The 16,812-nt window shown below is 42.7% G+C and overlaps 1 long non-coding RNA gene across 1 annotated transcript in view; it reads left to right on the forward strand.

Annotated features, from left to right (window-relative positions):
- LOC121141345 overlaps window positions 1-16,060 on the forward strand; it is a 47,996-nt gene extending 31,936 nt beyond the window's left edge. The window contains exon 2 of the long non-coding RNA XR_005878236.1: window positions 15,514-16,060. This is a non-coding gene — a long non-coding RNA (uncharacterized LOC121141345). The remainder of the gene's footprint in view (window positions 1-15,513) is intronic.
- Window positions 16,061-16,812: the final 752 nt, after the last annotated feature.

Below are 16,812 nucleotides of genomic sequence, written 5' to 3' on the forward strand. Positions count from 1 at the left end.
GACATGGAGAGAACGAGAAGGAAACAGGGGCAGGGGGGATGGAGAGACGGGGCAGGGAGGGAGGGAGGGATGGACAGATAGAGGGAGGGTTAACATAGAGCAACAGTCCTTATGTGGTAGTACTCCATGATGTAAGGGCAAAGTGGCTAGCAGACTTAGCATCAAAAGAGAATCATGACAAATTCTAAAAGTCATGCTTCCCTTCTTGTCCCATTGTCTGTTAAACTAGATGGCCTCTCTACCAAGAATCAGTCTTCTTTAAGAGACACTTTAAAGCAGTTACCTCTCCTACAGTCAGTTGGTGGCTCAAGGATGTGATGTTCTCCCTAGCACCAGGAAACTATGATATGTTAACTTGGGAAAGGTCAGTTTTATTGTTGTTGTTGCTTGTTTTTTAAGGCTTTAATCTACATTGTGCCTGCACTGGCTGGCTCCTGCATCCTTCAGCCATCATAGGTCTTACAGGATGCTGCCCAGATTTTTCCTCAAGCTCTGTTCTTTCAGAGTCTGACCACATATTCTTTGCAAGTCCTTAATTAACTCAATACTTCTGGTTTCCTGATGACCACATAGAATTTATAACCTGTAAGAAAACATTATATATTTAATTAAATCTAATCATATGCATGTCTCACTATTCTCAAGCTGAACTTTAAGTTCTTTGACAACAAAATAATAACATGTGGCCTTTCCTCACAATTCTCAGCTTAGCACTAGGCAAAAACGGGACTCAAAAATAAAATTTATTAAATTGATATTTGATGTAAATTTATCCCAGGCATTGCTTATAGTGACCACGTGAACAGAAGGTCCACAGGGATTCGTCAGCCTTTTGAGTGGTTCCTGTCTCTCTCAGGATCACCTCTTACCTGTAGATACCACCTATGACCGTTCCAAGGTCACCAACAGCGAGAAACTAACGTGCTTCCTGCTATTAAACTGGTGCTTCCCTCTACTCAGACATCCTGGGACAACTGTGTCCATGTGGCAGTCGGTCAACGCAGTTTGGGGGTTTCTATTACAAAAACCAGAAAGAGTCAGAGAAGAATATGTGACCAAGGCTACAGATAGAGCTTTGATGCTCGCTCAGTCACAAAGATTGATGATGTATCACACCCGTAAATCTAACAGGAGCAAGGAACACCGGTAGATCTGTGTCCAGCACTACAGGCTGTGTGAGATGCGCATACTAAATAAAGCGAGCTATCTTATACTCTAGATGGTAAAAGCCACAAGAACAACAACAAAATATTTCCTTACTTTGCAGTAAGCCCAGCACTTAGGTGGTAGAGGCAGGAGAATCACTGTGGCTACAAGGCCAGCTTGCTCTACATAGTGAGTCAGCAAGAGTGAAACCGTGTCTCAGAAACAAATTTTCGTTACTCAAAGATAAAGTTATTTAACACTGCAAATGCTTTCAGTTTTTCCTTTAGGTAAAAAGATATATTTCCTACTATATTGTTTCCTCATAATGGGAACAATGCACTTTAAGAAATATACCTATCTAGATAGCAATTCGTGATTATTCTGTAATGGTCCTCAATATTAAAGAAATTAATTTATGAGTATTTACTCAGTATTTTTCTTTATGATTGTACTTTTTCACATTATTCCAGATCTCATTGTGTGGATAAACTTTTGCAAGATTCTCACTTTATGCTACTATCAGCAATTCTTTTTATTTAGTTCCTTACTCTGTGTGTGTGTGTGCTCTCTCTCTCCCTCCCTCCCTCCCTCCTTCCTTCCCTCCCTCCCTCCCTCCCTCCCTCCCTCCCTCCCTCCCTCTCTCTCTCTCTCTCTCTCTCTCTCTCTCTCTCTCTCTCTCTCTCTGTGTCTCCACATTTCTCACAGTACACATCTAGAAGGCAGAGGACAACCTTCAAGACTCAGGTCTTCTCTATCTTTTAGAGACACGACCTCTCTTATTTCTGATGTTGTGCTGCACACTTCACAAATTTCTGGGCAATGCTTCTATCTCTTCATCCAACAGGAGTGCTGGAATCACAGATGTTCACCACATCTGACTCTTTACATGGGTTCTGGGACTCAAACTCAGGTCATCAGTTTTTATGAAGCTAGATCCTTTACCCACCGAGCCATTTCTGTGGCACTATTATCAGCAAATCTAAAATGCAAATCTGTTTCTAAAATTTTGTTAATCAGTATATCTCAAGAGAAAGTAGTGGGGTTTCTGGTATCATCTGTTTTCACTCCCTCCCTCTGAATCTCTAGTCTCGGTCTTCTCAGTTCTTAGAGTTTTCTTTCACTCTCCGGTCGTTGTTCTGGGGTTCAGGACACGGGGCTCCTTGGCTCAGCTGCCAGGGGATGACAACAGCTAAGGGATGGGTGTCAATGGTGGTGTTAGGATGTGTATTGCTCTGTCTCCTATGGCATGTCTGTCATGGGCTGCTTGCATCCCACCACTCTGTATTCCAGGTGCTGCCAGACCGTCTTCATGCATGTCTCTTCCTTTCTGCCTCCAGACTATAGAAATGGCTTCCTACAACTACAAACCACGCTTGGCCGAGGAACAAGACCCATTGTTAGGGAGTAGTGGGGTAGCATGTGTCAATGGTGGTTTCTCTGCTCCCTGCTCAAACATTTACAAGTATTCCACTCATTAAAGAGTACTTGCTGTTCTCTCAGAGGACCTGAGCTGGGCTCTCAGCTCTCACGTCAGGCAGCTCACATCTGCCTTTAACCCCGGCTCCGTGAGATCTGATGGCCTCTCTGACGCCCACACATGGCACATATGTGCCATTAGTTCACAGCTTTGCCGACTGAGCCAACACTGTTACAGCAACATCCCCACACGCGTTGCCATTACTTACTGTCAACACTTCCTTTTCCGTCTTGGAAAACTGTTCACACTGCTTCTGTCCTTTGTCATGAGAAAACATTTTGTACCTATCGATACCAAATCCAAAGCTCAGACATCCAGGCTTTGCCTTTCTGGGCCTCTTAGAGCAATTGATGGCATGAATTAATGGTCCTTCCCCCTGAAGCATTTGGCTCACTTTCTTTTAGAGAAGCTTTCTCTCTCATATCCCTGCTCCACCGAGTCTTCCATAGGATCCTCATCTCTAACCCTGAATCTGTAAGAGCCCCATCTTGTAGGCATCTTCTTTCTCTCTCAATTCTCAGTCATAGTTTCTTTTTGGTGGGTAGTTTTAACATCATCTCTGAGCAACCACTTTCAAATTTATTCATTTAGTTTCTACAATTCCCTCAAACTCTAGAGTCATAAACCCAATGTCTTAGTCAGTACTTTACCCTTGATTTTCCTTTAAGCTCATGAACACATAACTGGAAACTGTGTTGACTGGTTTTCCAAGTCAAAGTTTGGGAGACTTCTTTCTTCCTCCCATTCTACATGCGCAAACCATCTGTGACTCCCGAGGAGTGTCTTCAATGAACTATGTCAATGAACTGTTCAGGAATCCAAGGGCTTTTCAACACCTTTTCCAGTTGTCATTTCTCCCTTAGGGGAGATAAATGCTTCTAAAGCAGTCTTCAGATTTTCATGATTTTGCTTCTCCTCGTTTGGACGGGCTTTCCTTCTTAGACAAGTCAGATCATGCTGCCCACCTCTTCCACAAGTTCCCGGCTTTAGATCACTGTAAGAACAATGCCGCCACCTTTCCAATGCCCAACAAGTCCCTGTGCTCTCGTCTCTGGCCATCTCTCTTCTCTCGGAGACTGTCTTATGCACACCGAGCATCCTCTCTTCTCGGAGTCATTGTACTTCCTGTTCCCTCTTCTTGGAATGCTTCTGCAATGTTCTTCTGCTAGGAACCATAGTGATTGCTTTCTAGGCATAGTTAACTCTTTGCTTGAGTGTTATGAGAACAGAGGGGCTTTCTCTAAGGACCTTGTCTTAAAAACCCAAATTTACAAAAAAAGAAAAAGAAAGAAAACCAGTCCCGCCTGCCACTCACTCAATCAGTTCCTGTTTTTTATAGCTGCAGTCACCACCTGATATATTTTATGTACATTTTCTACATCCTTATAGGTTTTTCCAACTCCTAAAACTGAGTTCATTGAGAGCAGGGATACTCTAGTTCCTTGCTAAATCCTCCGTACTGAAAATTGTGTCTGACACAATAGCAGGTACCAGAGAAACACACAAAGCAATTGAAAGATGTATATCCCTGTGTTTTCTTTTAAATGTTCAACATATAAACTTTAGAACATATATAACTTAAAAGATATTAGTTGATGAAACTTCAATTATTCTCTAATGAACTTCAGAAACTAACCTGTGACCAATCATGTTTTATTCTTCCATTCCCTCCACCCGCCTCCTACTATGTAACTTTGCAGCAGGCTCCAGAAGTCTTTTCATCTATAAATGATATGCATTTTGTGATAGTTTTCCAAATTATATTCATAAGGTACTAAAATGTCTGTTTCCTACAGAAATGACCATATAAAAATAATCTTTTCCAGCTTTATTGGTGAAATTACCCTAAACCTTTCAACTTGAACTGAAAAGAACAATGAAGAAAAAGAAAGTTCTTGAGGCCCAAGATGTTTCCCTATGTCTCATAATAAATGCTTCCTATATGTCTCATAATTCCAATAAAAGAATAGACAAGGATGCATTAAATTTTATTCTTCCTCCTATAAAAGTTTATTCATAGAATTATGCATCTTAATTTGTAAGAGGTGAGCCTTATCCTAATCATCTCAGCACACTACCACAGGGACATGAGCAACTGCCAAGATTTTTTTGCCCTCTCCCACCCTTTTGTTCATTTTAATTGGATAAAATGAGGCAAAAGAGTGAGCAGAGAAATTGCTAAGGAAAAATAAGTTTTGCATCCTTTGGCAGTATGCTTTTCATGTAGTCACCACAATACATAACCACATATAACAAGTAAGCAACTATATATGGATAAATGATGGATAGACAGACAGACAGACAAACAGACAGAATTAAAGTTCTATAGCTTTGGTTCAATCTTAAAGGCATTCTCCAATCCTGGAAACAGGAAAGCATCCCACATGCCCTTGGGCCTCTTATCTGTAGGGCTGGGGACAGATTTCATCTTGACAGGGCTGGGTGGGTCTGTTCAGAGAGAGCTCAGGTGGGTAGTTTTGGCAGACACATAAGACATCTCTGGAGGAAACTTTCTCTCCCCAAAGGCCCTCACATATTAAGCACCTAGCTACTTAGATGGGATGGGGAGAGGTTTAGGAAAGAACATATGACAACAAATTGAGATGATTTTTTTTCTTATGTTGATGTCATGCCTTGGAAAGAACCCATTAATAAGAGAGGGAAGGAGTACAGATACACATACTGGAAACTCAACTATGACAGTTTAAATGGTAAACATGGACCAGTTACATCTGTAAGACATGAAAAGAAGATTGGAAAAACTTATTTTGTCAGGTGCACACCTTTAAGTGCAGCACTCAAGAGACAGAGACACACAGATCTCTGTGAGTTTCAGGCCAACCTGGTCTACATAATTAGTTCCAGGACAGCCAGAGCTACATAGTGAAATACTGTCTTTAAAAAAAAGTCTGAACAGCCTGTCTCAAAGACACAGAAATGAACGTGAAATCTGAGATCCAGGTAGAAGCTGAGTAATTGTGCACATTGCCTTTCTCGGCCTTTGTCACAAGGGAGCTTGGAGAGTCAAAGTCACCTCCATTTCTTCCATGCTGGGAATCTGCTGGCTGAGTTTCCAATAACTGCAATTACAAACCAAACCAAACAGCCAAACAAACAAACAAAAACTCTCCTGTCTTTGTTACTTGCTTGATGATGGGGGAAATCCTGTGTATATGTCAATAAAGCACTGTTGGCCAATAGGGAAGCAAGATAGGTGGGACTAGGAGTCCAGGAGGACTCTGGGTAGGAGAAACACAGGGAGTCAAGATGTAACCGCCATAGGGGTAAGGAGCCCGGAAACTTCTCCTGTAAGAGAAATACTTAGATTAACAATTATGGGGTAAATACTTAAGTCAGAGCTAGCCAGTAAGAAACAAGCAAGGCCAACAGCTTCATAATTAATACAGTGTCTTGTGTGTTATTTGGGGACTACAACGCGGCAGAGCCTAGGCGACTGGCGGGGGATAAACCAAGCGGCAGACAAGGAAAAGCTTCTCTTTACAGCTTGAGGCTCATTTGACTAGATGTCAGGATGGAAATAGACTCCTCTTCCCATATACCAACCGGTAATAAGCAAACGCTGTGTGACTGGATGGTCAGCACACTGAGGTGTGGTTCACCTGGGAGCCAGTTCACACATTCGGCCCGGATGAATGATGCGAGTGAGGCCCACAGGAAGGAGGCCTTCTGAGGTTGCCCTCTTTGTTATCTTGGAGGTCTTCAGTGTTTCTTTCTTTCTTTTTCTTTTTTTTATTTTGGTTTGTCCAAGATAGGGTTTCTCTGTATTGTTTTGGAGCCTGTCCTGGAACTTGCTCTGTAGAGCAGGCTGGCCTCGAGCTCACAGAGATCTGCCTGCCTCTGCCTCCCGAGTGCTGGGATTAAAGGCGTGTGCCACCACCACCCGGCGGTCTTCAGTGTTTCTAAGCAGCCACTTGTGGCTCTTGGCTTCTACAGTCTTGAGAGACAGATCCCAAGAGTCCTACTCAATCCTGAGTCCCCAAGAAAGATTTAGGAGTAGCTACCACCTACAGGTTATAAACCAGCCTTCTAGAGTACCTGTCCAGAACTCTCCAGGAATCTCATTCTCATAATGTCAGAAATGAGACATCGCCAGCCCTTGTCCCAGCACGCTGAACTCAAATCTGAGGGACGCTGCCCACCAACTGTCTTTGTCCCACTTTGCTTTTCTACTGCTGTGATTAAAACACTGACCAAAGACAATGTGGAAAGAGGTCATTTCCTCTTGCAGGTTACAGTCTGTCATTGACGGATGTCAGGACAGAACCCAAGCAGGAACCAGAAGGTAAGAGCAGAGGTGTGGAGCAAAGAGCAACTCTGTTTACTGGTGCCAGATTTACCCGTTTTTGGTTTTGTTTTAAGTCAGAGTTCACATTACAAACCCTGAAGGAGTCAGCTAAGCATAGTGTCACCCCTTTAACCCCAGCACTTTCTGCAGCAGAGGCAGGCAGATCTCTGAGTTTGAGCACTACAAAGTGGGTACCAGGACAGCCAGGGCTATACAGAGAAACCCCGTCTTGATAAAAGAAGAAGGAGGAGGAGGAGGAGGAGGAGGAGGAGGAGGAGGAGGAGGAGGAGGAGGAGGAGGAGGAGGAGGAGAAATAAAAGAAGATAAACTAACAAAAAGAAAACCAAAAACCGAAGATATCAACTAACACAAGGAAGGTCCTTCTGGTGTAGCTACTTGATACATAGAAAGATTTGAGTATATCTTACATATAAGTTGTGCTTCTAGAAATAATTCTGTTTCCTCAATTTACATAATTTTGTATTTTAAGTATACTGGAGGCATTTCCTACTTAAGGGACCCACATTTGGAAAGCATGTTTAAAAACTCCTTTGGGGATGAGAATATTGTGTACATTGTTTTTGGTTCACTTACAGGGTGTTTCATTTTTCACAAGATAGACCAAAAAATGATAATAAAAATAAATCTGGTACAAAAGTCCAAACAGAAGTTTGTATTCACTCTTTAGAGTAGCCTAACTGAGAAGCAGTGTATTGACTGGATGGACAACGACATAATTTTGCAAAGGTCTGCATCATGCCTATAGTGAATGTCCTCTGGCATTCAGACTCTAATTCTCTTCAGAAAAAAGAATTGCGACAATATCATACTTATGAATTATTTGGAAGCAAACTCTTCCAGTAGGTGCCCAACCGTAGAGGAATATGGTACATATATACAATAGAATTTTCCCTGCAGTGAAAAACATGGTTCCTGGAAATAATCACATCAAGTGAATTAAGCCATCTCTGGAAGACCCAAGGCTTGTTTTCTCTCATTTGTAATTCCAGGAATTTAAGCAAATACATAGAATCATGCCTGCATGCAGAGACGTGCATGGCTTTGGGACCAACCTGACTGGCTATGTTTAGATGCAGCAGTATCAGACTGCCCTCTGAATTGATACCACTCTGCCTGTAATTAGTGAAGCTCTCAGACCAAATCTTTCTTTTGGCGATTTACAGCACTTGAAACAGAAACTTACAATTAGTCAAAGTACAGAGAATACGGGTCTGTGTAGTGTTCAACCATAAACAAAACATCCATATGCTGTTTGCCTCCCTCAAGGCTCAACAGTCATCCCAGAAGAGGAGGCAAAAGTATTGCAAGATGTAGGGTTTGGGATGACCAGAGGAAATCAAGGTCTTCTGGACATCACAGGGCTACCACATTTACAAACACACAGTAGCTGTAGCTTTCAGCATGAGACCTGCACTAGATCAATATACCAGCATGGAGGCAAAGGGGACTCGTGACACCCCACCCCTAACTGAGGACCTATTGACAGGTGACAAGTTCTGGGGGAGAGAGCGTCAGTCTCCTTTAAGGGTGTGTTCCTGGTAGATTGGCCACATTCTAGAGGATGGTCCCACATCCCTGAGCATGTGAGCACCACAAACTGAACTCAGTAAATTATAAAAAGAAAAGTAAAAGCATACACACTGGGATAAAGGTAGTTCTGGGAGGAGTTGGGGAAAGAAATGGAGATTAAATATGACCAAAATACATTATATGTGTGTATGAAATCTTATATTTTAAAAAATAAATTTTGGAGTTCTTTTAGAGCTATGTATTAACATTATTTTGTCTAGTATTGTAGCCATAAATCAGTGTGACCAGTTGAATTTTAATTAAAATTTAAAATTCAGATGCTTAATCACTTCAGAAATATTTCAAGTGTTCAAGATCTACACTGGCTGGTGAACTATTATAAGAGAGCACACATAGAATATTCCAGTCACAACAGAAACTCGTTGGACAGTGTTGATCTAACATATGTGAGAAGAGGCAAAAAAAAAGTCTACACACAGAGACAGGGTACGAAAGCTTATGTACAGAGAAAAGTAGAGCCACGCGTCAAAGAAAAACAGGGATATTCACTGTCTCTGGAGTCTAGACTCTTATTCTACTCTCTACTGACTCAACTTTTCCTTATCTTCCAGATCCATGACATGTATATTCATGTCTCTGCAAAACTTTCATTTTTATGTAAGCTAGTTATCTTGGAATTTTTTGCTTGGAACTGAAGTCATCTTGCCCTTTCTGGATTCTTCCTCAGATACACCATGGCACAAAATCGCCCACGTAGTTCTGCTGTGTTTCTCTTCTTCCTTTTACCCACAGAATGATTGTTGAACATTCACCTGTGGTTTTAAGAACAGTCAGAGATTTACGTAGCAGAGGTGTTCATTTTAGCCATCTCCAGAAGCCCTCTCTTAATTCACTTACACAGCCTGTGGCTGCAGGCTTGGCGAGCAAAAGCGGAGCTTGTGCATGACATTGGTAAAAGTGTGGCTTCTTTTCTCTCTCCAGAGAGACACTAAACAAAGTATTTTATATGGAGTTGAGTCTCCGCCACCTTCAGAAAAAAATTTCAAAGAATCCAATTCATCTGATCCAGGAGCAGCCTCAGAAAGATATTGTCATTTAGTCTCCTTTGCTAAAACTTTTTGGAAGAGAAAGCCATGCTCTCACATCTGCAGACACACTGAGGGCTCCCAGGCTTGCAAAGCCAGAGTTATCCTGACCTCAGGCAGGCACAAAACCTTTGATCTTCACCAGCCACTGCGGCTGCCTGAGATTATCTCTCATGCTAAACAGGGGAGAAAGCATGCCTCAAGCTATACTAACCCACAGCCTGCCATGTGCACTCAATGATGTGTTCCAGGGCTGGGGCTGCTGGGAAAAAAAAAAAAACGATTAAAGTCTATGGGTGGTGAGGAGAGGAATGTGTATCAGCGAAAGAGATGTCTTGTCACCTTCATAGATACCTTCACTGTCCGTGACAGGTTTGTTTCTTGGCTTAGTGGCAGAGCCCAGAAATCTCAAGGCAGGAAGAATTGAAAGTAGGGAATGTGGTGAGGAGACTCTGCGAAGAAAAAGGTGATCAGAGCTAGATTCTGTGAGGGAAACGGCCTAAAGGGGGAAAGTAGCAAACACATCCAGGAAAGGAGTGGCTGGGCAAAGGCTTGAAGATATGCTTCACCTGGGCTTAAACATTGTTCTATGAGATACCCAAAGTAATTCTTTTCAGTGAATCCCTTCGGAAATCCACAGCACCTGCTCCCCCACACAGCAAAGGGCTTGCTTATAGAAGCTCAGAGTGTCCATAAGGGGGTCATGCAAGTCTCCCAGGATAAGGAAATTGTACGTCACTCTTACAATCAATGCTCAGTTTTACAGAAAACTACACTTCTGCCTTAAGTTGAAACCCCAAATAGTTCTCAGCCAAAGCTTGTCATTACTAAGATTCAGTGTGAAGGAAACCAACAGGGCAGTAATAACTACAACACAGAACCACTTGGTACTGCACTGGTCTACCTAGCTATCTATCTAATCCTATTGAATTCTGGCAAATCCTTGAAGTGCAACTACCTCCGTCTCATAGATAGGACAAATAAAAACAGATAGTTCCAGCAAACTTGCTTTAGATAAACGAAAACAATAGATGTATATTTCATAGCCAGTTATTCCTGCTATAGCTGAAGTAAGAAATAAACATCATTTATGTACCAGGATTTGGAAAGTTTAATAAACAGATGAAGACAGTTCAAGGGATCCATGTAGGAGCACCATGGCTAACCCCATGCTGAAATTACTAATGTTAGTTCATAGGGATAAAAAAATGTAATGGTTAGCACCAGCTTATGTACAAGGCTCAACTTTCAGAAAACTATGACCTTTTGTGATGGGCAAAGCTGGCCCAAGGTAACCACAGAGAAGGAGTTTAGGTCCATGACCACGCACACATACTTCCCTCCTTCCGTTTACATCCCCCACCGTACCAGCTGCTGATCAACACAACAGCAAGTTGGTGCTTTTTTTCTAATGAGGGTCTTTGGGAAGCTTGAGCTTCACGTCTAGGGCAGTAGGCTCTACAGAGATATTCAGACTCTAGAACCCGAGAAAGTAGCAAGCCTACTACATAACATGGCCCTCTTAGGGATGTGTAGACTTCTCAAGGCTACATGGGTCTATCATTTTTATCAACAGTCAGGCGGTGTTCACATCCAGTGTCTGGTTTGCATAGAAGCAAAGTGTTTTCCTAGGCTTGAAATAGCTACACTTGTGTGTATTGTTTGCTGAGCTTGCTGTTGTTTGGAAATGTGCATGCAGCCAGTTTGACTATGCAACTTATTTTAATGTTGTAGAGTCATTTGGATATAACACAGCCTTCTCATGTTTTCCTGTGTACATTTTGTTTGAGGAAAAAAAAAAAAAGGTGAACGTGGGAAACTATACCCAGCATAGGAACACACAAAAAGTTGAAACATGCTCCAGCCACCCTGAGTTCACTGTATGCGCTGTTCCCCACTTCCATTCAGGGGGGCTGTTACAGTGTTCCTCCCAAATGCATAGTTTTACCACAGTGACTCTCCGGAAAGCACAGGGCCCACTGCAGAAGCACATGAACAAGTCCCTGGAGGCGGAGCCTTACCGAAGACAGACAGTGCTCCATTGCACAGGGGTTTGCCCAAGTCACCTCTACAGACCCCAAACTGGCAACTCTTAAAGCTGTGCTGTGCGTGCTCCCACAGCCTCTCCCACTTCCTGCGTGTCTGTCTTTCCTCTTTACAAGTGTTCCCTGGGGGAACTGGTTCAGCAGAAAGACCTCACGTGAGACTCTGAAACAAAGCAGGGTCCACTCTCCCAGCCAGCCAAGTGATGAGAGAGGAATGTGGCTTGAACTTCCTCTGCATGGGCCAGGCCAAAGCCTCCACCTGCCCAGCCCTGGATTAGCAGGGTTCCATCCTAGCATTCTTAGAGTCCTTGTAAAGCTAGAATAACCTGACTACATTTTTTCAGAAAGTAAACTATGTCAGATTTTTAGGAATTATTATTATTCATTCTGATATTATATGCAATGATTATTAGTTTCTGCCTTTACTTTTTAACACTTATTCACTAAATAGAAAATAATTTTGTAGTCAGTATCCCAATTTTTAAACAGTTAATACATTATAAATTGCCCCAAACTTGGAGTTATTTCTTCAGATAAGTACTACTATTTGCCAGTTCTCCAAGGGGTAAGATGGCTGTCTAGCATATTATTTTTGTTTGTTTTCTTGTTTACATTTACTTTTTCTTATTATTTTATGTGCATGAGAGTTTTTGCTTGCATGCATGTGTGTATATCGCATCTGTGTGTGGTGCCCATGAAAGTCAGAAGGAGGCATCAGGTGCTCTGGGACTAGAGTTACGGACAGCTGTGAGCTGCCATATGGATATTGGAAATTGAACCTGGGTCTTCTACAAGAGAGCGAGTGCTCTTAACCACGGAGCCGATTCTTCAGCCCTTCTGCTATATTCTTGATTTGGCAAAGGTGCTGCCAAGAGAGTTGTCCCTGTGAAAAGACACCCCAGACCACCTTAGGGTTCCTCATCACACACTCAAAGTAGAAGTCTTCATATGTCTACAAAGCTTGTTTCCCATCCTGTACCACTTTCCATGTTCATAAAGACAGCACACACGGAGAAGCAGCTGAGAAACCTGCCTCTCTGACTGGAGCAGTTCAGATGCAGGATGGTGGTGGAGAAGGGAGAATTTTGACCACAGGCAAATGAAGCTGGAAAACAAGACTTTAGCAAAAGCCAAAGCATGCCCCTCCTTTTTATTGTTTTTTTAGCATACCCTCCTCCCCACAATTCTATTTCTCCTTCCTTAAGATATAATTATTTTTTATTTTATGTGCATGAGTGTTTTTCCTTCATGTATGTAAGTGTGCCACAGACACACAGTATCTGAGGAATAATACGAGGACATTGGATCAGCTAGAACTGTTGTTAGAGATGGTTGTGAGTTGCCTTTGTGGGTGCTGGGAAGTGAACCCAGGTCATCGGCAGGAAGAGTACTCTTAACCACTAAGCTGTCTCTCCAACCCTCTATTCTATTTTTCATTGGCCTGCAGGGGTTAGGAAAGAAAGAAGAGGGAGGGAGGGAGGGAGGGAGGGAGGGAGGGAGGGAGGGAGGGAGGGAGGGAGGGAGGGAAGGAGTGAAGGAGAGAAATGTATCTACCAGCCTGAAAATTCCTTGAGCAGCCATTTAATACTCATGGACTGAGCCTTGGTACACAGATGCCAAGTCATGTTAGGTGATTGTACTCTGGAAGACCTGCAGGCTGGCAGGGTCCATCGACCTCAGCAGATCTTCAGTTAAATGAACACTACAGGGTTTTACGTTTGTCTTAACAGTTCCTGGATTCCTAGTATCATTAGTGTACTGAACCACAATGGGAAGGCAGGAAGATAATTTATACTAAGTAAAGAAAATACTGTTATGAAATTCTTTTTGACTCGCTATGTTGGGAGATTATATTTCCTGATAAATTACAAGGTTAGTAATGCTCAACTAAGGCCTACCTTCAGTTTCATTTGTGAATTTTGATGAGATTGTCTGGGATTCTCAAAGCTCATGTGATCCAAACGGATAGTGAATTACGAACATCCCTTCCTATTTAACTTCTTTGCTGTCACTTTCATAATTATTTTTGGTTTCACGGTCTTCAATGTCTAGGATAATTGTTGGATAATTTCCCCCTCCATCCTGGTACATTTAAAGTTCAAACTGAGTGCACACCATCCCCCTCCCCCTTAAAGGAATAACAAGAACGTTCATGTCTTGTTTTAACAAGTGGATCATCTGCTCCAACTTCAGAGTCAGAGCTTCATACTATAAAAAGGAGGCCATTATGTTTAACTTTTTGCCCTGTGAGAAAAGCAGGACATGTCAAGCCTCTACTTAAGTTTTTTCTTTTATCCTTATGAGTCCCTCTCATGAGCTAATTTCTTTCATAGACTATATAAGCCCCTTAAAGAGCCACAGTGTTCCCTGACAAGCTCAGTGGCATGCAGTTAATCATTAATTTTGCATAGTCCGGTGCACATGCAGTCTGCTGAACTGTGTGCTGTTTCAGACATTTCCTCCCATTGGGATCAGTGCTGTTATGTTGGGGTCAGTACTAGATTTTTATCTCGCTACTATCAGCAGTCCAGACAGGGTCTTAGAACCTCCCTTTAACAAGTCCAAGTTTCAGAGTTCACAAGGCTGAAGCATTCAAAAAACTACAGCAGGATTCTTGAAATAAAACAACAGCTGCAAAAGCAAGCTCAGCAGCACACCCTGGCTGAGTGTTTGCAGAGACCAAAGACAGGTGCATCTCCCCACTCTTGTGTTGTGGACTTCCAGAGAAAAGCAGCACCCGCTTCCCCATCAGATCAGCGTTCACGTACAATGAACTTTAGAAGCATGGGAGGGAACTCAGCAACATGGTCAAATGAAATACTAAGACTTCCAAAAAAGCAATAAATACTGAACTTAAATGTTAGAGAGATTACTTTTTTATTTTATAGCCGGCTAAGTATGTAAGTATAAAACCCCTGTAATAAATGGCAGCAAATTATATTACAACATCCTTTGTTGGTTCGGGGTAGCAGCTCTGTACTACTGGAAGAAAAATTGCGATTCTGCTCTGTGTGGGTGGAGCGGAGGCAGATTTGAAGGAGATCCTGTTCAAATAAACTTCTCCAGCCTCGCTCTAGGGTGGTACCTGAAGTCTGGAAAGAGTGAGCCGCTAAGCCCCCAGTGCGGTGGCAACACCTTTTGCGACCACACTGCCAGGAAGGCTCCGCAGGGAGTGCCCAATAAATGTCAATGTTGTGTGGCTATTTCAACTTCAACTTGCACGCATTTGCTTGGAAATTAACACTGCAGGCATACAGAAGGGGGAAAGGGACGTGTGTTGTTTCCAGACATAATTGAGATTGAACTCCGACCAATTCAGAAACAAGCGTTACTTTCCGCAGCTCCGGAGAAGCAGGCTTCCCTCTGCCAGAAGGTAAGTACTGCAATCGTCCTGAGCACAAAGCGCCCTGTATGTAGTCTGCAGAGAGAAGCAACTCTGCCATTCTGCCGGCCATTCATCTTTGTGTGTCTGTACGCAGGGGAGGCGTGAGGAGGACTTCGCTCCCACTAAACCATGAGCAGTGCTTCTGGGGTCTCCTGGGGCTGTGACCCCAGCTGTGCCAGAAGCGTTGGTGACTCAGGACGTGGTCCAAAGATCCCTTTCAACCTGCTATGTGGTCCTTGGTGCTGCTGACCTGTTCCCAAGAGCTCTCTGGGTGTTAGCCTGTCTTTACAGAACCTTCCTGGCCCCAGGATTCAGCGTGGACAGCAGTCCACCGGGGACATTAGAAAGAGTCTCCAGAGATGTTACCCAGACCCCAGACAGAACTTATGACATGTAAACATGTGCCATGGAGGCCCACCACAGCTGAAAGGCACAGCCTAGATCTGAAGACCGACCAAACTCAAGTAACGCAGTTTTGCACGAAATAACAATTCCCTTGCTTTTTCTTTTTTTTACAGGATACGTGTTTTATCTCTTGCAGCTGAACTGAGTCGTGAGAGGAACTATCTTGCTGAATCACTGGCTTGTGGGACTTTTGAGTTTGTGTCTCTGGGGGTCAGCCAGGTCTTTGACACAGGGTGAAATAAGAAATAACCAACGGTTACGGCTGGTCTTCATTTCCAAATTTGGCCGTGATAAGAATCACCAAGGAGGCCCACGTATAAACAGTGAGGATGTTTCAAGAAAAGTTTAAACGAGGAAGGAAGATGCACCCTAACCCTCAAATGTGGGCTGGGGAGACTGAATAGAGATTGGAGTGGTGACAACGGCAGTTGGTTGAACATCAGCTTTCATCTCTCTCTGCTTCCTGAATGGAGACACAACTGGCCAGCCACCCCATATTTCCAGAGTGCCTTCCTGCCACAGCAGACTACGTCTTCCAATGGTGGCCAAAACAAACCTTCCCTTTCCTAATCTGGTTTTGTAGCAGTGTTTTGTCACGACAGTGAAAGAAATAGAACACATCAATGGAGCAACTGATAAAAACAATTTTGTTAACCATAATGGCAACATTTTGTAGCTATTTCATTGCTGATGTTTTCTCCTTGATCTTGTAAAGTAGAGTTAGGGGAGTTTCTAGTAAGGTGTTAAAGGGTATAGTTTCTTTAATAAGGATGTTTCAGGCCCTTAATCCATTGGCAAGAAAAAGAACCAAAGGCTCAATATTGAATATATTGCCTAAAACATAATTAACTAAAATTTGCATGTTTTAAATATACTTAGCCAAATGTGAAAATATTTATTTAAAAAATAATTTATAAATATAGACAGAGGTAGCTAACAACAGAAGCATGTCTATTTGCCAAAACAACTGGAATGAGAAGTCTGGGTTGGGCCTTCCTTGGTTTATCTAAGGGAGAGATGTTGTTGGAACAAGTCATCTTAAAAGGCCAAGAAACTAAAAGAGTTTGTGCATAGCACCGAAGAAGGTGGATATTTCCATAACACAGGCTTGCAATCAGCTTAGCTCTACACTGGAATCCCTGAGCACATTGTCTAAACTCTTCTCTGTCTGTCTGTCTCTCTCTCTGTCTTCCTCTCTGTCTCTGTTTCTCTCTGTCTCTCTCTCTCTCTTTTTCTGCCTATGACTATGTACTTGGGATGACACTGTATACACTGGGATAATATTCTCACCTTAAGACCCTCAACCACATTGTCAAGATCGATTTGCCGTGTAAGATCACATATTCACCAACTAAGGGGTTTATGGTGTCTAAGTGCATATCTTTGAATGACCATTATTCATCCACCGCAGT

The sequence above is a fragment of the Mesocricetus auratus genome, unplaced genomic scaffold (assembly GCF_017639785.1).
Source record: "Mesocricetus auratus isolate SY011 unplaced genomic scaffold, BCM_Maur_2.0 Super-Scaffold_2245, whole genome shotgun sequence".
Lineage (NCBI taxonomy): Eukaryota > Metazoa > Chordata > Mammalia > Rodentia > Cricetidae > Mesocricetus > Mesocricetus auratus.